We start from the raw sequence: 22373 nt of genomic DNA, 5'->3' as shown, positions 1-22373 counted from the left end.
TTTCTTCCACACAACTATTGGGAGCAACTCAACACCTCTTTGGGAGATTTGAGTTCCAATATGGAGCAATTAAGGATGGAGCACCAAGAGCACTCCATTATTCTCCATGAAATTAGAGAGGATCAAATAGCCATGAGGAAAGAGCAACAAAGGCAAGGAAGAAATATAGAGGAGCTCAGGCGTTCCATTGGATCTTCAAGAGGAAGAACTAGCCGCCATCACTGAGGTGGACCCGTTCTTTGATCTCCTTGTTCTTATTTTTCTGTTTTTCAATTTTTATGCTTTATGCGTTATCTATGTTTGTGTCTTCACTACATGATCATTAGTGTATAGTATTTATGTCTTAAAGCTATGAATAATTCCATGAATCCTTCACCTTTCTTAAATGAAAAAAGTGCCTAATTACAAAAGAACAAGAAGTACTTGAATTCCAAATGTTATCATGAAATTAGTGTAATTATTTTGATGTGGTGGCAATACTTTTTGTGTTCTGAATGAATGCTTGAACAGTGCATATTTTTTATAGTGAAGTTTATGAATGTTAAAATTGTTGGCTCTTGAAAGAATAATGAACAAAGAAAAATGTTATTGATAATATGAAAAATCATGAAATTGATTCTTGAAGCAAGAAACGGCAGTGAAAAAGAAAAAAGTAGCGAAAAAAAGAGAGAAAAAAATGGCGAAAAAGAAAAATAAAGAAAAAGAAAAAACAAGCAGAAAAAGGCAATAGCCCTTTAAACCAAAAGGCAAGGGTAAAGAGGATCCAAGGCTTTGAGCATTAATGGATAAGAGGGCCTAAAGGAATAAAATCCTGGCCTAAGCGGCTAAACCAAGTTGTCCCTAACCATGTGCTTGTGTCATGAAGGTCCAAGTGAAAAGCTTTAAACTGAGTAGATAAAGTCGTGATCCAAAGCAAAAGAGTATGCTTAAGAACTCTGGACACCTCTAACTGGGGACTTTAGCAAAGCTGAGTCACAATCTGAAAAGGTTCACCCAGTTATGTGTCTGTGGCATTTATGTATCCGGTGGTAATACTGGAAAACAAAGTGCTTAGGGTCACGGCCAAGACTCATAAAGTAGTTGTGTTCAAGAATCAACATACTAAACTAGGAAAATTAATATCACTATCCAAATTCTGAGTTCCTATAGATGCCAATCATTCTGAATTTCAATGGATAAAGTGAGATGCCAAAACTGTTCAGAAGCAAAAAGCTACTAGCCCCGCTCATCTAATTGGGACTAAGTTTCATTGATATTGTGAGATCCATTGTAAATTCTCTTCTTTTTATTCTATTTTGTTTTCAGTTGCTTGGGGACAAGCAACAATTTAAGTTTGGTGTTGTGATGAGCGGATAATTTATATGCTTTTTGTCATTGTTTTTAGGTAGTTTTTAGTATGATTTAGTTAGTTTTTAGTATATTTTTATTAGTTTTTATGCAAAAATCACATTTCTGGACTTTACTATGAGTTTGTGTCTTTTTCTGTGATTTCAGGTATTTTCTGGCAGAAATTGAGGGACCTGAGCAAAAATCTGATTCAAAGGCTGAAAAAGGACTACAGATGCTGTTGGATTCTGACCTCCCTACACTCGAAATGGTTTTTCTGGAGCTGCAGAAGCCCAATTGTAGTGCTCCCAGTTGCGTTTAAAATTAGAAATCTTGAGTTTTCCAGAAATGTATAATAGTTCATACTTTGCTTGAGATTCGATGGCCCAAACTGGCGTTCCAAGTCAACATAAAAATTCTGGCGTAAAATGCCCAAACTGGCATAAAAGCTGGAGTTAAACGCCCAAACTGGCACCAAAGCTGGTGTTTAACTCCAAAAAAAAGCCTATGCACGTGAAAGCTTCAATGCTCAATCCAAGCACACACCAAGTGGGCCCTGGAAGTGGATTTCTGCATCATTTACTTATTTCTGTAAACCCTAGGTTACTAGTTCATTATAAATAGAACTTTTCTCTATTGTATTAGTCGTCTTGGTTATTCTGGTTCCCCCTCTGGGGCCGAAACCAATGAACACCATTTTCACTTATGTATTTTCAAAGGTGGAGTTTCTACACACCATAGATTAAGGTGTGGAGCTCTGCTGTTCCTCATGAATTAATGCAAAGTACTATTATTCTTCTATTCAATTCAAGCTTATTCTTATTCTAAGATATTCACTCGCACTTCAACCTGATGAATGTAATGATCCGTGACACTCATCATCATTCTCCCTTACGAACGCGTGCCTGACAACCACTTCCATTCTACATGCTATAGCTTGAGCGTGTATCTCTTGGCCTCCTGGTTCACGATGCATGGTTGTCTCTCCTAACAACAGAGCTTCCATTTCGTGCAATCAGAGTCTTCGTGGTATAAGTTAGAATCAAATGGGCTGCATTCTTGAGATCTGGAAAGTCTAAACCTTGTTTGTGGTATTCCGAGTAGGATCTGGGATGGGATGACTGTGACGAGCTTCAAACTCGCGACTGTGGGGCGCAGTGACAGTGCGCAAAAGGATCAATGGATCTTATTCCGAAACGATCGAGAACCGACAGCTGATTAGCCATGCGGGAAACTGTAGAGGACCATTTTCACTGAGAGGATGGATGGTAGCCATTGACAATAGGAAAGCAGAGATTCAGAAGGAACAAAGCATCTGTATACGCTTATCTGAAATTTCCACCAATGAATTACATAAGTATTTCTATCTTATTTTATGTTTTATTTGTCTTTTAATTATCAAAACCCCATAACCATTTGAGTCTTCCTGACTGAGATTTACAAGGTGACCATAGCTTGCTTCAAGCCGACAATCTCCGTAGGATCGACCCTTATTCTCGTAAGGTATTACTTGGACGACCCAGTGCACTGCTGGTCAGCTGCACGAAGTTGTGTATCACGATTTCGTGTACCAGTCCTTCCCGAAGTCCATTCACGAGGCCCATTATCACTGTTTTAGTAGGTAAATCTTGGATTTCAAAGCACGCTTTATTGAACCTTTCCATGTAATCCCTCAGGGGTTCTCTGACCTCCTGTTTTACTCCAAGCAGGCTAGGTGCGTGCTTGACTTTATCCTTCTGAATTGAAAATTGCATAAGGAATTTACGTGAGAGATCGTTGAAGCTGGTGACTGATCTGGGGGGGGGGGCTGTCAAACCACTTCATCACCGTATTGGTCATCTAATCTGAAGAAGGGTGAATCTCTAGTAGTTCATTCTCTTGACGATCCTACTCAAAACACCATAGACAAGGTTAGATCTTCTGGATCAGAGAATGTTGTTTCTTTGGGTTCTAGTCTCTACCACAGAGACCCTATTCTCCCAGAAAATTGACTGAACTGGTGTCTCGAGAAGTCCCCAACGAAGTTTTGGATTAGCCGTCTAAGAGATGTATAATCAAGATGGCAGTTCGCGCTTTCTAGTCACGTATTCACACGAACCCAAGTAGACACGGGTGGTTGTCAGGTACGTGGTCCTAATATGATGAACAAAGCTGATTGTCACTGATTATCCTATTCACCATGTTGAGGAACGAGTATACATCTTAGAATTAAATCAAACACAGATCAAAGAGAAACAGTAATACTTTTATTAATTCATAAGACTCAGCAGGGCTCCTCCTCTCAACCTAGAAGGTTTAGAAACTCATACTGATAGGAAAATATAATGTGTAAAATGAAATATGCTGAATGATGGGTGAAGCTCTCTTACAAAGAGTGGTCTTCTACTTTAAATAATAAACTAATGACTAGTAAGGGTAAAACAGTCTTTTTAGTGCTAAAATCCACTTCTAGGGCTCACTTGGTGAGTGTTTGGGTTGAGCTTTGATAATATCTACATGCTCTGAGGCCTCTAGGGTGTTGAACTCTGGCTAGGGGGTCCTCTTTGGACGTTTGGACGATGGTCTCTGCTCCTTGGGCGCTGGACTCTTGGAATGGGGCAGGAGGCTGGCGTTGGACGCCAGTTTTGGGCCTTTCAATTTGAAATAAAGTATAAACTATTATACATTGCTGGAAAGCTTTAGAAGTCAGCTTTCCATATCCATTGAAATTTTTTTATTTGGACTTTTATAGCTACAGAAAAGCTCTTTCGAGTGCAAGGAGCTCAGATCCGAACAGCATCTGTAGTGCTTTCTCTATCTCTGAATCAGACTTTTGCTCCAGCTCCTCAATTTCAGCCCGAAAAATTTTTGAAATTGTACAAAAAAACACAAACTCATAGTAGAATACAAAAATGGGAATTTAACACTAAAACCTATAAAAACTTAATAAAAACTAAACAAAACATGCTAAGAAACTATATGAAAATGATGCCAAAAAGCGTATAAAATATCCTCTCATCACAACACCAAAATTAAATTGTTGCTTGTCCCCAAGCAACTAAAAACACAGTAGGATAAAAAGAAGAGTAAGACATAATAAATCTCTAAGTTTCCAATGAAGCTTAATTATAATCAGATGAGCGGGACTAAGTAGCTTTTTGCTTCTGAATAGTTTTGACATCTCACTATCCGTTGAAACTCATAATGGTTGGCATCTTTAGGAATTTAAAATCTAGATGATATTATTGACACTCCTAGTTCAGTTTTTTTTTTATTCTTGAACACAGCTTTCAGAGTCTTGGCCATGACCCTAAGCACTTTGTTTTCCAGTATTACCACCGGATACATAAATGCCACAAACAATTTAACTGGGTGAACCCTTTTGGATTGTGATTCAACTTTGCTAGAATCCCAGATAGAGGTGTCGAAAGTTCTTAAGCACACTCTTTTTGCTTTGGATCACCACTTTAACCGCATAGTCTCAAGCTTTTCACTAGACACCTTCACACCACAAGCACATGGTTAGGGACAGCTTGGTTGAGCTGCTTTGGCCATGATTTTATTCCTTTAGGCCCTCCTATCCACTGATCCTCAAAGCCTTCGATCCTTTTACCCTTGTCTTTTGGTTTAAAGGGTTATTGGCTTTTTCAATCTGCCCTCCTTTTCCTACATTTTTTGGCAGTAATGGATTTTTCAGCTTTTTATTTTTTTTCACCATTGTTTTTCTTTTTCGCATGCATATATTATTTTTTCTTTTGCAGCAATTTGCTGCTTTTTCTTGCTTCAAGAATCAATTTTTGGTTTATTCAGATTACCAATACTTTTCCTTTTTCATCATTCTTTCAAGAGCCAATATTCTAAAATTCCAACTTCAAATATGCATTGTTTATTCATACATTCAAAAAATGAAAACAATGCCACCACATCGAAATAATTGAACTATTCTTATTTTAAACTTGAAATTCAAGTATCTCTCAATTCTTGTCAAATAAAAATTTCTTTTAAGCAACGTGAGAGTTATATGGAACATTCTACATTTTTAATACATCAATGCAAATGGCCATGCAACAAGAACAAGAGAACAGACAGTACATAACCGAAAATAAAAAATAATAAAAAGGAAAGGAAGTAAAAGAGAATGAATCCACCTATAATGGTGGCGGCTTGTGCTCTTTCTTGAGGATCCAATGTGATGCTTGATCTCTTCAATATCACTCTTTTGCCTATTTTGTTCTTCCCTTAAAGCCCTTTGATCTTCTCTAATGGATCCTTCATCTTCTCTTATTTCATTGAAGGTGATGGATGATAAACCCCAATTTTGTGGTTTATCTTGTGCTTAATTGGGGGGATTTTATCAACTTATCTCATATTTATTCAATGAAATAGCATGGTTTTGTAATTCTCCCTTAATTTGTGCTTGAGTGTAAAAACATGCTTTTTAGGCCTTAAAATTGGCAATTTTAATTCACCTTAATTTCATTCGATGCCTTGATCTATTTATTGAGTGATTTTAGGATCATAAGGCAAGTATCAGATGGAAGAAGTGAAGAGAAAGGCATGCAAAGTGGATAATTCATGAAAAAATGAGCATTTGGAGAATCGAGGTCTACGCGCACGCATCAGCCACGTGTATGCATGAGTTGAAGATTTGCAGACCAAAATCCAACTCGTTTCTGAGGCTATTTCATGCAGAATTCAAGCTTGGTCAAAGGGGGGAGTAATTAGTTTTAGGATAGCATCATGTAGGTTTGTTTTCTAGAGAGAGAAGCTCCATTTTCTCTCTAGAATTAGTGTTCTAGGGTACTTTGCATCTTAGATCTAGGGTTCAATTGTTGTTTTTATCTTGTTTCCTTAACAATTTCTTGCTTCTACAGTTTCATTCTCATAGTTTATAGTGTTAATTTCTCTTTATGCTTCTCTTTATGTTTATGAATGCTCATGTTGGATTTGGATCTCATTTAGTGCAATTGATGTTTGATGTTCTTTTATTGTTGATTTGAGTTGTTATTATTGTGGAACATATTTTTGTGCTAAGAACACATAAGCATGTGAGTTTTGAGCCTAATTGTGTGGTTACACCATTTAACCACTATTTTCATTCTTGTGTGTGTTATTCTCTTTTTCTGATTGCAATCTGTTATTTGTTTGATTCTTTATGTCCATTGTTTGATGTATTTATGCATTTATATGATTGAGGCCATCTTTTTATTAAGCTCACTTACCCAAATAGCCTACCCTTTTATATCCATTTGTTAACCAACTTTTAGCCTATTTCAATCCCCTTTTGTTCTTAATTTTAGCACATCATTAACCCAAAGTGAAAAAAATAATAATAAATATCCTTTATTTAGATCTTTGATTAGCTTAGGCTAGTAAGAGTGTGTATCATCTAAGTGTGGGGAAGTTTGGGAAGTTTGGTTGAGGTAAAAGTGGATTTTTGTACTTTTGTTGAAAATCTTGGGAATTGGGTACATGCTCATGCATCAAACACTTAAACCATATGCATTGACACTCTTGTGTATATATTTTAGTTTTAAAAAACATGAGAAAGAAAAAATTAAAAGAGAAAAAGGAAACAATAAAAAGGGGACAAAATGTCCCAAAGTAAAGTAACAATAACAATGCATATGAGTTGTGATAAAAAAGAAAATGCATGAATGTGTAGGAAAAGTGAGAAATGGGTAGTTAAATTTGCTTTGACTTGTATAGGTTGTTATGTAGGTTAGGTTAGAGCTTAGGCTTGTTAAAGATTCAAATTTTAAGCTCACTTGACCATATATAACCTTACCTTTACCCTAGCCCCATTACAACCTATGGAAAGCCCTCATGATATTTGTATGCATACATTGAATAAGTGTTGATTGTTAGATGAAGAACAAATCTTAGAAAGCTTGATTAAAGGAGAAATGAGTAAATTGACCCTATACACTTGAGTAATTACAGCGGATACACATCCGGTGAGGGTTTGATTGCTCCATCACATGTTTTCACCTATGATCATTTCTTTCTTGTAAGTTTGTAAAATCATTCTAATAACTCAATTCAATTGTGGGTTTGCTTTGATTGCTATTGCCTTAGCCCTTGTACTATATATGTATTCTTGGGAATTAATTTATTTTGACCAAGTAGTTGCATTCATTTAGATTGTTGCATGTAGGTAGTTTCATTTAGATAGCTTGCATTGATTAAATGTTGATACTCTTTGTTTCTTTCTTGAGTTTAGCATGAGGACATGCTTGGTTTAAGTGTGGAGAGGTTTGATAAATCCGAATCTTGTGGTTTATCTTGTGCCTAATTTGGGGAATTTTATCAACTTATCTCACATTTATTCAATGAAATAGCATGCTTTTGTAATTCTCCCTTAATTTGTGCTTAAGTGTAAAAACATGCTTTTTAGGCCTTAAAATTGGCAATTTTAATTCACCTTAATTCCATTCGATGCCTTGATCTATTTGTTGAGTGATTTTAGGATCATAAGGCAAGTATTGGATGGAAGAAGTGAAGAGAAAAGCATGCAAAGTGGATAATTCATGAAGAAATGAGCATTTGGAGAATCGAGGTCTACGCGCACGCGTCAGCCACACGTATACATGAGTTGAAGATTTGCAGGCCCAAATCCAACTCGTTTCTGAGGCTATTTCATACAGAATTCAAGCTTGGTCAAAGTGGGGAGTAATTAGTTTTAGGATAGCATCATGTAGGTTTGTTTTCTAGAGAGAGAAGCTCCCTCTTCTCTCTAGAATTAGTATTCTAGGGTACTTTGCATCTTAGATCTAGGGTTTAATTGTTGTTTTCATCTTGTTTCCTTTACAATTTCTTGCTTCTACAATTTCATTCTCATAGTTTATAGTGTTAATTTCTCTTTATGCTTCTCTTTATGTTTATGAATGCTCATGTTGGATTTGGATCTCCTTTAGTGCAATTGATGTTTGATGTTCTTTTATTGTTGATTTGAGTTATTATTATTGTTTTCTTGTAATTGGTAGTTGTTAGATTTTATCTTTCCTTGCAATTTATTATGCTATGCTTTTATGCCTTCCAAGTGTTTGACAAAATGCTTGGTTGGATGTTAGAGTAACTTTTTGAGCGTTCTTGGCTTGGGAAGAGGAATTAGGTTCTTTTGAGTTATCAATACCCAATTTAGATTGGTAATCTAGAGTTGTTAGTTAATATTATTTCCATTGACTCTAATCTCTTGGTAATCCAGTTAGTAAGTTGATTAGGACTTTTGGATTGAGATTAACTAGTCTTATTTGACTTTCTCTCATGGAAGATAACATTACACCTTCTTCCATTGTTGGAGTTGACGAAATAAGATAAGCTCTTGTAATTATTGTTATTAGTGACTAGGATAGAAATACTATATTCTCAATCCTTGCCATGAATGTCTCTCTTTATTAATTTCTTTCTTTAGTTACTTGATTTACTTTTCTTGTCATTTAGTTTCTTGCCCTTTTATCAATCAAACCCCCTTGTTTCTTCATAGCCAATAATTGATCATTTCATTCCAATTTCTTGTGAGACAACCTGAGGTTTAAATAGTTCGGTAAATTTTCATTGGGGTTTGTACTTGTGACAACCAAAATAATTAAAAGTTGATGTGAGGATCGATTATCGGTTTGGACTATGCTATCAACAGAATTATTTGTGTGAAATTTTGAACCGGTATAAATCCTTGTATCAATGGAATGCTCTTGATGCTCTACCCTCAATTGCTCCATGTTAGTGCTTAGTCCTCCAATAGAAGTCTACCATTTATCGCAATAGCTTTGAGGAGGAAAATTCATCCCTTAAGGCATCTCAGAGATCTCATGTTGAGGCAGCTGCACAGGCTCTTATGCATGCTCTCTAGTTTGCTCCATCCTTTTCTTACTGATGTGCTTGTCCTCTCCAATAGAGATATCTCCTTCTATGATAATTCTAGCTGAAATGCAGAGATGATAGATGAGGTGTGGAAATGCCAACCTTGCATTGGTGGAAGGCTTCTCAGCTATCTTGTACTGTTCTTGAGGAATCACCTCATGTACTTCCACCTCACTTCCAATCATGATGCAATGGATCATGATAGCTCTATCAACAGTCACTTCTTACCGGTTGCTAGTGGGGATGATAGAATGTTGGATGAATTCCAACCATCCTCTAGCTATGGACTTTAGGTCAAGCCTTTTTAGTTGAATGGGCTTGCCTTGGGAATCCCTTTTCCACTGTGCTCCTTCCACACAGATATCCGAGAGCACTTGATCCAATCTCTGATCAAAATTGACTCTCCTAGTGTAAGGATGTGAATTTCCTTGCATCAAACACAAGTTGAATGCCAATCTCACACTTTTCGGGCTCAAATCTAAGATTTTCCCTCGGACCATGGTGCTCCAATTCTTTGGATTTGGATTCACACTAGTGTCATGATTTTTAGTAACCCATGCATTAGCATAGAACTCTTGCACCATTAAAATCCCAACATCTTGAATGGGATTAGTTAGGACATCCCAACCTCTTCTCTGGATCTCTCTTTGGATTTCTGGAGACTCATTCTTTTTGTGTTTGAAAGGGACCTCAGGGATCATATTCTTCTCTACCACAGCTTCATAGAAGTGGTCTTGGTGGATTTTGGTGATGAATCTCTCCATCTTCCAAGATTCAGAGGTAGCGGCTACTACTTTTCCTTTCCTCTTTCTAGAGGGTTCTCCAACCTTGGGTGCCATGAATGGTAATGGAAAGAAAAAATCTATGCTTTTCCAACACCAAACGTAAAATTTTTAGAAAACCAAACATAAATTTTTTAAAATTAAAAGAAAAACAACAAGAATACACCAAACTTGAAGATTTGACACAAGATTTAACCAAAGAAACTATTTTTGAAAGAGGACTCAAGATTTTTGAAAAACTCAAGAAAAATATTTTGGACACAATTTTTTTGAAAGAGGACTCAAGATTTTCAAAAAACGCAACAAGAACAAAATCAAAAGACTTAAACTAAGAACAAAGATTACACAAAGAAAAGAAAAATATTTTGAAAAAAAGTTTTTAAATTCTTTTTTTCAAAAAAATAGAAGAAGAAAATAAAAATGAGAAACTCAAATAAAATAAAAATTACCTGATCTAGGAAAAAAGACAATCCGTCAGTTTGTCCAAACTCGAACAATCTCTGGCAATGGTGCTAAAAACTTGGTGCACGAATCCCCACACTCTGTACAGCTGTACCAGCAAGTGCACTGGGTCGTCCAAGTAATACATGAGTGAGTCAGGGTCGATCCTACATGGATTGTGGTTTGAAGCAAGCTATGGTTATCATGCAAGTCTTAGTCAGGCGACTTAGAAGGTTGTTGGATTGAGAAAATGGCAATTAGTAATAGAAATATGGTTAAGGAGTGGAGTTGCTTTGTCTTTCTGAATTAACTCTGGTATTACTGTCTTGTTTGCTTGAGTGATTTCTTCTATGGCAGGCTGTATATGATCAATGCCATTGGCAGGGGTCATCAATCTCCTCTATTTCAGATCAAACGCCATTGGCCGTGGTCATCCAATCTGAACAAGGGTGAAGCTCTAACAATTCATTCTCTTGGCAATCTTACTCAAAACACCAAAAATAAGGTCGGATCTTCCGGATCAGAGAATGATGTTTCTTTGGGTTCTAGCCTCTACCACAGAGACCCTAATCTCCCCAAAAATCGGCTAAACTGGTGTCTCGAGAAGTTTCCAACGAAGTCATGGATTAACTGTCTGAGAGATGTATAATCAAGCTGGCGGTTCGTGCTTTCCAGTCACATATTCACACGAACCCAAGTACACACGGGTGGTTGTCAGGCACGCAGTCCTAGTATGATTAACATAGCTGATTGTCACTGATCATCCTATTCACCATGTTGAAGAACGAGTATACATCTTAGAATTAAATCAAACACGGATCGAAGAGAAACAGTAATACTTTTATTAATTCATAGGATTAGAGCAGGGCTTCTCCCCTCAACCTAGGAGGTTTAGAAACTCATACTGATAGGAAAATACAATGTGTAAAACGAAAATATGCTGAATGATGGGGGAAGCTCTCTTAACAAAGAGTGATCTTCTACTTTAAATACAAAACTAATGACTAGTAAGGGTAAAACAGTCTTTTTAGTGCTAAAATCCACTTCTGGGGCCTAGTTGTCAAGTGTTTGGTCTGAGATTTGATGAGATCCACATGCTATGAGGTCTCTAGGGCATTGAATGCTAGCTAGGGGTCCTCTTTGGCGTTTGGATGCTAGTCTCTACTCCTTGGGCGCTGGACACCTGAAATGGGGCAGGAAGCTGCCGTTGGACGCCAGTTTTGAGCCTTCTAATTTGAAGCAAAGTAGGAACTATTATACATTGTTGGAACGCTTTGGAAGTCAGCTTTCCATAGCCATTAAGAATGCTTCATTTGAACTTTTGTAGCTCCAGAAAAGCTCTTTCGAGTTCAAGGAGGTCAGATCCGGATAGCATCTGCAGTGCTTTCTCTATCTCTGAATCAGACTTTTGCTCCAACTCCTCAATTTCAGCCAGAAAATACCTGAAATTGTATAGAAACACACAAACTCATAGTAGAATCCAAAAATATAAATTTAACGCTAATACCTATAAGAGCTTAATAAAAACTAAACAAAACATGTTAAAAATTATATGAAAATGATGCGAAAAAGCGTATAAAATATCCGCTCATCAGGGGTGGTACCTGCAAAGGCACTCTGATGCCTAAGTTAGCAAGGGGGTAAGCAGTTTTAGAGTATTTACACTTGCATTTACCTAAGTAAGACAGTGTATTTATAGAGAGGATCCAATAACCACCGTTGGTATAGTTCCACTTCTAAAAGTGGATAACCATTTCCTTATCTTTGGGTTGTTGAGATATCTCTTCTAGAAGTGGGTGAGAGATTTTATGGAGTAGTTACTTATTTGAATCTGCCAGTTCATGTTGAATCCGACCTCTTTGAGGAAGTCGGGCAAGTGATGAAGGCCAAACCTTTGGTTTGGGCTTTTTTAACATAGTTGGGCCTAGCCATAGCACTGGGGTAGGGTATGAACAGTTACTAATACTAGTATCTTGAAATGATTACACTATATATTTAATACAATTAAATTTTATACCAAAAAAAATACATAATCCAAAACTATGTGTTCCTTGAATTAATATTCCAATTAATTTTTAAGAGAGTACATAAAAAATTTTAAAATTTAGTTTGGGAGGGATAGAAACCACTTATGAATGGTATATAGGAAAAGTAGTTATTAATGACTTCTTAGTAAGATAGAAACTACACTTACAGTTATTTTTCCATGAACTACGTGATTTTTATTGTAAATTTTGAACTACAACAATATTATTACCCATTAACTTTTTAATTTAAATTATATATTCAATTTTAATTTTAAATGTGATATCAAATTCAAATATATTGATTTTAAAATTTTATTTTTTAACTTAAATATATTGATATCAAATTTAAAATTTAAAAATAAATACGTAATTTAAATTAAAAAATTAGTGGGCAAAGATATTGTTGCAGTTCACAGTTCATGATAAAAGTAACGTAGTTCGTGAAAAAATAACTACAAGTATGATTTCTATCTTATCAAGAAGTCATCAATAACTACTCTTCCTAATACCATTCACAAGTGTTTCCATCCCTCCCAAGTTATACTATATTTTTCATTTTTAAACCGTTTAAAAAAATTAAATAAACGGTTAATTTTTTTCACAAACATTTTATTTTCTCTAACATTCCAACAGGATAAATGGCCATTGATGCAAGAGCATCTTATTTACTTTTTTTTGTGTTTCTTAGGTGAAATTGATGACTTTGTGCTTGATAACCATGTACTTTTATATAATATTCTATTAGTACTTTGAGTATTTGAATTTTTTGTTAATTATTGGTAAATAATAGCAAAAGAAGAGTAAAGCACAAGCAAAGCAACACAACCAGGAAAGCAGTCCCAAGAAAGTAGAGGAGAGGGCGTGCAACACGCCAAAAGGGAGTATGTGCCACATACCTAGGCAACCAAAAATAGAGACTTGGTGTGCCACACGCGAACATAAGGGCATGGCACGCCGGGCCAAAACTCCATGGATAACTTTGTCCATAAAGTGGCCGTGCAACCCTGACCTCTCCATACTCCAATGAACATAACATGAGCTGCAAAAGTCTAAATGAAGCACGTTTAGGGGACTAAGATAGGTAACATCTAGAACTTTCCAACGATATATAATAGTCTATAGTGTATGTGCAAAAATGTGGGTGTGAAATACGCCAAAATCAGAGCTTGTCACACGCCCACAAAGCATGTTCTAGGAGGCCAAGAAGCATGGCGTGTAACACGCTAAGTTCAACGGTCGTCCCATTTTGGCACGCCTTCGAAGGAGCACTCATGCGTACGCATCCCTTGTGCATGCTAACAAGAACTGAAGTTTGCTAAATCATGCGTACGTGCAAGGCTTGAAAGTTTGATGGATCATGCATACGCATCCCCTATGCATACGCATGAATAAGAAATTTTACCTAGTCATGCGTACCTATATCCCATGGGTACGCATGACCCCACTTCAACAAAGGGGCATGTAACATGCCCATTTACAAGGGCGTGCCATTTTGGCATGCCTTTGAGGCCTCCATAATGCGCACAGTTGGTGTGCAACACGCCAGGTTGTGCCACACGCCCAATACCCCACCTCCCAGGATTGAAGAAAGTTTGACGTGCCACATGCCAGGTGCAAGGCGTGGCACACCGGGCCAACACTTTAGAGGCTCCAAAATCAAGCACTCTAAGAACACAGAGGGCGTGCAACATGCTGCAACAAGGACATGCAACACTCCACAGCAAGGGTGTGTCACACGCCAAGAAGAATGAAGCTCCAGAGATATCCAGAGGCTGGTGTGCCATATGCCATAAATAGGGCATGCAACACACTAAAGAGGCAACTTCCAAGTGACCTAAACTTTGGGCGTGTGACATGCCTGAGTACAAGGGCGTGCCATTTTATGTATGGGGCGGGCAACACACCATTGACCCAAGCAAGTGCAAGCCTCCATTCGAAGCCCAAGACCATGTTGGATAATGAGAAGTTGAATCACTAAAAGCCTTGAACCTGAATCACAATTGAATGTTGAGGATTAAATGTGGAAGATTCGATTTGATTTGATTTTGTTTTGAATGTAATTAAGTTTGAATTTAATGATTAGGTTTCTTTTAGTTGAGCGTATAAGGTTTCTAATAACCTACCTTCAGGACCTTTTTGGCCTTTTTCATTCTGACTTTTTGATTTTGAAGTTTAGCATGAGTAACTAATTTTCTCGGTTATAGTTTGGAGCTCTATTGATTCCTATGGACTAATGTTATAGCTTTTCTACTTTGACTAATGCGTTGATGTTTTCTTAAGAAAGAGTTTTCATTCTTCATTTAAAGGATTTGAATGTGTTGGAAAATAATTCTCTTCTAACTTGAATTCTCTTAATATCTTGGAAAAGTTTATTAAATAAATTAAGCTTGAAAACTTCCATTTATGATTCTTAGGTTTTGAACTTGGATTTGAAAAGTGACATCAAATTAACCAAGTTTGGTTCTTGAGAATTGTGTTGTTTCTAAATCGTGAACACTCTTAATCTCTTGTCACAGTTGATTAATCAAGGAATTGATAATTGATTAGCATTAGAGAAATTGAATTACCAAAGAATTAGAGTTTGATTATTTATGATTTCCCATAAGTACAACTTTGCATAATCAAGGTCGAGAGTGAAAAGCTTTTTTTCGAAAGTCTCAATATATCTGAAACCTTAACTCTTTTGAATCATATTACTTTTTCTATTATTTACTATTTGCTTTTGTTTAATTCATTATTTTTATGCAATTGCTCTTGAAACAATTGATTTTAATTGTCTAACTAGAATAATCAATTGATTATTGCTTGCTTAATCTATTAATCATTGTGGGAATGATAACCCACTCTCGTGGTATTACTTGAAATGATTTGATGCACTTGTCGATAATTGACACATTAATTCAAGAAGTTCTTGATGAAGGGACCCTTTCAAACACTACACAACACTTAAGTTCTGAAAAAGAAGAAGAGCTAGAAGAGGTGAAGACAATCGAGGAAAGCCCAGAAAGAAGGATCGTGATCAATGAACAAAAGACAATATCCGTGAAAAGGAGATGGTTAGGTAAAATCAACTGAGCCTCCTAATGAATCCATATTTGACGATATATTTTGGTTTGATTTGATTAGATTTCATCATATAAACCCACATTTATTCATCTAAATAGCATACTTTTGTATTCTCTCCCTAAATTGAGCCTAACTGTGAAAACATGCTATTTTGTGCTTAATTTAAATCCTACTTTCATCCCATTCGATGCCTTGATGGTTTTGATGAGTGATTTCAGGGGTAATAGGTTGGAATGGCTTGATAAGAGTGGAAGGAAAACATTGAAAAGGGAGAAAACATGAAGAAATCAAAGGAGAAGAGCACATTGGCGTGTACATACACACAAGAACCGCAAAGCCATGTGTGCGTACGCACAAGAAGAAAATCAGCAAGTGTGCATACACACACACACACACCTGTTTTAGACTTTAATGCAAATCGCTGGGGGCGATTTTTAGGCCTCTAGGGCCCAGTTTTAGACTTTCTGAAGCTGATTGAGTGCTATATCAAAGAGGGCCTCCTTCCATGTGAAAGGAGGAGCAATAAGGGTTAGTTTTGCATCATGTAGTTCATTTTCTAGAGAGAGAAGCTTCCCATTCTCTCTAGAACCTAGGTTTCTGGTGCATGGATTTGTGATCATCAACAATGGCTCCAATAATTTGGTAGCTCTCACACGTGAATTACACTTAGTCACAACTCCGCACAACTAACCAGCAAGTGCACTGGGTCGTCCAAGTAATAGCTTACGTGAGTAAGGGTCGATCCCACAGAGATTGTTGGTATGAAGCAAGCTATGGTCATCTTGTAGATTTCAGTCAGACTGATTCAAATGTGATTGGATTAGATAATTAAAAGATAAATAAAATAAACAGGAAATAAAGATAAAGTTACTCATGTAATCCAATGGTGGGAATTTCAGATAGGTGCATGGAGGTGCCGTGTTCCTTCCGAATATCTACTTTCTTATTACATTCATCCAATCCTTCTTACTCCTTTCCATGGCAAGCTGTATGTAGGGCATCACCATTGTCAATGGCTACATCCCATCCTCTTAGTAAAAATGGTCCAAATGCTCTGTCACAACACGGCTAATCATCTGTCGGTTCTCAATCAGGTTGGAGTAGAATCCAGTGATTCTTTTGCGTCTGTCACTAACGCCCAACCTTCAAGAGTTTGAAGCTCGTCACAGTCATTCAATCCTGGAATCCTACTCGGAATACCATAGACAAGGTTAGACCATCCGGATTCCCATGAATGCCGCCATCAATTCTAGCTTATACCACGAAGATTCTGATTAAGGAATCCAAGAGATATGTGCCCGATCTAAGGTAGAACGGAAGTGGTTGTCAATCACGCGCATTCATAGGTGAGAATGATAATGAGTGTCACGCATTATCACATTCATCAAGTTGAAGTGCAACGAATATCTTAGAACAGGAATAAATCGAGCTGGATAGAAAATAATAGTAATTGCATTAAAACTTGAGGTACAACAAAGCTCCACACCCTTAATCTATGGTGTGTAGAAACTCCACCGTTGAAAATACATAAGTGAAAGAGGTTCAGGCATGGCCGAATGGCCAGCCCCCATGAAGGTCTAAGGACTAGGCATCCAGAGATTGAATAATACAATCCAAGATGTCTAATACAATAGTAAACTACCTATTTATACTAGACAAGCTACTAGGGTTTACAGGAGTAAGTAATTGATGCATAAATCCACTTCCAGGGCCCACTTGGTATATGTTTGGGCTGAGCTTGATCTATCCACGAGTTGAGGCCTCTTTTGGAGTTGAACGCCAAGTTGTAACGTGTTTTGGGCGTTCAACTCCGGTTCGTGACGTGTTTCTAGCGTTTGACTCCAGACAGCAACATAGAACTGGCGTTGAGCGCCAGTTTACGTCGCTTAATCACAAATAAAGTATGGACTATTATATATTGCTGGAAAGCTCTGGATGTCTACTTTCCAACGCCGTTAAGAGCGCGCCATTTAAAGTTCTGTAGCTCCAGAAAATCCATTTCGAGTGCAGGGAGGTCAGATTCCAACAGCATCAGCAGTCCTTTGTCAGCCTCTTATCAGAGTTTTGCTCAGGTCCCTCAATTTCAGCCAGAAAATATCTGAAATCGCAGAAAAACACACAAACTCAGAGTAAAGTCCAGAAATATGAATTTAGCATAAAAAAATAATGAAAACATCCCTAAAAGTAACTAGAACCTATTAAAAACTACCTAAAAACAATGCCAAAAAGCGTATAAATTATCCGCTCATCAGTTTCTTAGTTTAATTTCTTGTAATTTCTACTTTTAACTCTTGTTTTCATTTACTTTTCCTTGTCATTTATTGTTATTGCATCTTTCTTCTTCTTCATTTCTCTTGTTATTTCTTTTATTTTTGCCATTTTTATGATATGAACACTCTTTGTTAATTTTACTTTTACTTAATGCATTTTATGTTTTATGTCCACTTATTGATTTCTTCAGTTGTTATTATGATTGTCTTGCTTTTGGTAGTTAGAATTTATTTTTAATGTAACTTAATATTATTTTATTTTCATGCACACCAAGTGTTCGATGAAATTCTTGGCTTAGTTTTCACTTAGTTTTTCTCCACTCTTGACTTGAAATTGATGACTTTGGTGATCCTTGAGTCATTGATGTCCGTTCTTGTTTGATACATTAGAGTAGTTAGTTAATTTGGTTTCTATTGACTCTATGTGACCCTTAGTGTTAACATAGGACTTATGGATTGAAATCAACTTTGCCTATTTGACTTATCTTCAGTGTAAGGTTGACTAAGTAGGATTAACTCTTCATAATCATCATATGTTTGTGGTCAATGTCTAGGATAGGTAACCTTAGCTCTCAATTTACTTGCCAAGAGGTTTCTTGCACTTTAATTTTCCTTGCTTTGGCTATTATTGCTTTGATGTTTTAATTTCTTGCATGTTTAGTTTTCACACTTTTGGTTGAAAAATTGGGTGTTAGGTGGAATTGAGTTGTGGATGTCCATTCCGCATTGTGTGAGGATTTTTAATTGGTTTGGTTTCCCTTGCTATTTTTCATACTTCATGATCATTTACTTTCTTGCTATTTATAACTCTTGCTCTCTTCTTTGCTTTCCCAATTCCCCATGTTCCTTCACAGCCAATAATTGTACATTTCATTGCAACTCCTACGGAGAACGACCCGATGTTGAATTACTCTTGATCTCAGTTACTTTAATTTGAATTTAACATTTGATTGATGTTCAATTGTTGGGTTTGGACTATACTTTCAACGTCAATCCTATTTTTAGTGCGAAAATCCAAACCCATGCTCTTGGGCATTTCTTTTGATCAATGTGTGTGTTCTAAACAGCGCGCACTTAGAATACGCACATTGTCTTTTATCACACCACATACCTTATTTTTCCTCAAGTCTTGTTGTTTGTGTGTTCATATAGCAACCCGGAGCCCCGGTGCCCACCAGCTGAAGGTGGAGCCTCATAAAGCATCTCTTCACCCCCCAGATTTAGTGCATGCACGGAGGACTGTGCAACATTTAAGTGTGGAGGAGGATCCGCAATTTGTGGGGCGTAAATCTCTTTTTCTCAACACTATGCACTAATTTTTTTCTTTAGTCTTTAGTAGTTATGTCTTTTGTGAATATTTGTTAGTATTTTATTTCAATGCACTTTGTTTAGTTTACTTGTATATATCTTAGCTTGTTTATAGTTTATTTTTGGCAAATGTTTGCATTTGCATGGTAGAGAAAATAATTTTGGTAAAAACAACAAGGAATTTTCATGAAACTCCTTTTAGGGCATTCCATTGATTGGATTTGAAAACTTGTTTTTGAACTTGCTTGAAGTATCTTTTTATGGAACATAAAAAAGAGCTTGAACAAAATACCTAGTGAGATTTCAGCTTTAATTGTATGGTTGCACATTTTCAACCACAACTTTTTGTTCTTGTGTGATATACTCCTTTTATGATTGTGATCTTAGATTTGCTTTAGTCTATATGTCCTATGTCTGATGTTTTAAATTGGATTTAGTATGATTGAGGCCATTTTTTTTAAATTAAACTCACTAACCCATATGGCCAACCCTTATATTCACCATTGTAAACCACTTTTGAGCCTTTAATTCCCCTTTGTTCTAATTTTAAGGACATCATTTACCCTAAGTGAAAGACCATTAATGTCCATGAATTGTATCTTTGATTAGCTTGGGTTGAGTGTGTATGTTAATCAAGTGTGGGGAGGATTTATGGGAAACAATGGTAGAAAGTTGTTTTGGGTTCTCATTGTGAAATATTTGGAAAAATGGGTAATCACTCATGCATCTTTTACCTGAAAATATATGCATCTCTTTTTGATAATAAAAGAAAAAAATTCTGGTGTACATACTATGTTCAAAAAAAAACAAAAAAAGAAAAAAAAGAAAAAGTGGTGCACGAAATTGTGATCATCAACAATGGCTCCAAAGACTTGGTAGCGCTCTCAAACGTGAATCACACTTAGTCACAACTCCGCACAACTAACCAGTAAGTGCACTGGGTCGTCCAAGTAATACATTAGGTGAGTAAGGGTCGATCCCACGGAGATTGTTGGTATGAAGCAAGCTATGGTCATCTTGTAAATCTCAGTTAGGCGGATAATAAAGGTTATAGAGTTTTCGAATAATAAATAAAGCAGAAAATAAAGATAGAGTTACTCATGTAATTCAATGGTGGGAATTTCAGATAAGTATGTGGAGGTGCGTGTCCCTGTTGGATCTCTGCTTTCATCCAATCCTTCTTACTCCTTTCCATGGCAAGCTGTATGTAGGGCATCACCGTTGTCAATGGCTACATCCTCTCCTCTCAGTGAAAATGGTCCAAATGCTCTGTCACAGCATGGCTAATCATCTGTCGGTTCTCGATCATGTTGGAATAGAATCCCTTGATTCTTTTGTGTTTGTCATCACGCCCAACAATCGCGAGTTTAAAGCTCGTCACAGTCATTCAATCCCGGAATCCTACTCGGAATACCACAGACCAGGTTAGACTTTCCGGTTTCCCATGAATGCCGCCATCAATTCTAGCATATACCACGAAGATTCTGATTAAGGAATCCAAGAGATATGCGCCCAGTCTAAGGTAGAACGGAAGTGGTTGTCAGTCACGCGTTCATAGGTGAGAATGATGATGAGTGTCATGGATCATCACATTCATCATGTTGAAGTGCAACAAATATCTTAGAATAAGAACAAGTGGAATTCAATAGAAAATAGTAGTAATTGCATTGAAACTTGAGGTACAGCAGAGCTCCACACCCTTAATCTATGGTGTGTAAAAACTCCACCGTTAAAAATACATAAGTGATGAAGGTTCAGGCATGACCGAATGGCCAGCCCCCAAAACGTGATCAATAGTCTCCTCAGATGAATAATAAAATAAAACTGAGACCAAAGATATCTAATACAATAGTAAAAACTCCTATTTATACTAGACTAGCTACTAGGGTTAACAGAAGTAAGTAATTGATGCAGAAATCCACTTTCGGGGCCCACTTGGTGTGTGCTTGGGCTGAGCTTGATCTTTACACGATCTGAGGCTTATCTTGGAGTTGAACGCCAAGTTGTAACGTGTTTTTGGTTTTCAACTCTGGTTCGTGACGTGTTTCTGGCTTTTGACTCTAGAATGCAGCATGGAACTGGCGTTGAACGCCAGTTTACGTCATCAAATCTCGAATAAAGTATGGACTATTATATATTTCTGGAAAGCTCTGGATGTCTAATTTCCAACACCGTTAAGAGTGGGCCATTTGGAGTTCTGTAGCTCCAGAAAATCTATTTCGAGTGCAGGGAGGTCAGAATCCAACAGCATCAGCAGTCCTTTGTCGGCCTTCTTATCAGAGTTTTGCTCAGGTCCCTCAATTTCAGCCAGAAATGACCTGAAATCATAGAAAAACACATAAACTCATAGTAAAGTCCAGAAATGTGAATTTAGCATAAAAACTAATGAAAACATCTCTAAAAGTAGCTAGATCCTACTAAAAACTAACTAAAAACAATGCCAAAAAGCGTATAAATTATCCGCTCATCGCAACACCAAACTTAAATTGTTGCTTGTCCCGAAGCAACTGAAAATCAATTAGGATAAAAAGAAGAGAATATACTATAAATCTCAGAATATCAATGAATATTAATTCTAATTAGATGAGCGGGACTTATAGCTTTTTGCTTCTGAACAGTTTTGGCATCTCACTTTATCCTTTGAAGTTTAGAATGATTGGCATCTCTAGGAACTTAGAATTTCAGATAGTGTTATTGATTCTCCTAGTTATGTTTGTTGATTCTTGAACACAGCTACTTTTATGAGTCTTGGACGTGGCCCTAAGCACTTTGTTTTCCAGTATTACCACCGGATACATAAATTCCACAGACACATGACTGGGTGAACCTTTTCAGATTGTGACTCAGCTTTGCTAAAATCCCCAGTTAGAGGTGTCCAAGGTTCTTAAGCACACTCTTTTTGCTTTGGATCACGACTTTAACCACTCAGTCTCAAGCTTTTCACTTGGACCTGCATGCCACAAGAACATGGTTTAGGGACAGCTTGATTTAGTCTCTTAGGCCTGGATTTTAGTTTCTTGGGCCCTCCTATCCATTGATGCTCAAAGCCTTGGATCCTTTTTACCCTTGCCTTTTGGTTTTAAGGGCTATTGGCTTTTTCTGCTTGCTTTTTCTTTTTCTTTCTATTTTATTTTTTTTCTTTTTTCACCAAATTTTTTTTTCACAAGCTTTTGCTATTCACTGCTTTTTCTTGATTCAAGAATCAATTTCATGATTTTTCAGATTATAAATATCATTTCTCTTTGTTCATCATTCTTTTAAGAGCCAACAATTTTAACATTCATAAACAACAAGATCAAAAATATGCACTC

This window comes from Arachis stenosperma, chromosome 6, assembly GCF_014773155.1.
Source record: "Arachis stenosperma cultivar V10309 chromosome 6, arast.V10309.gnm1.PFL2, whole genome shotgun sequence".
In the NCBI taxonomy this organism is placed as follows: domain Eukaryota; kingdom Viridiplantae; phylum Streptophyta; class Magnoliopsida; order Fabales; family Fabaceae; genus Arachis; species Arachis stenosperma.
The sequence above is the reverse complement of the archived record's forward strand: the minus strand, read 5'-3'. Positions refer to the sequence as shown.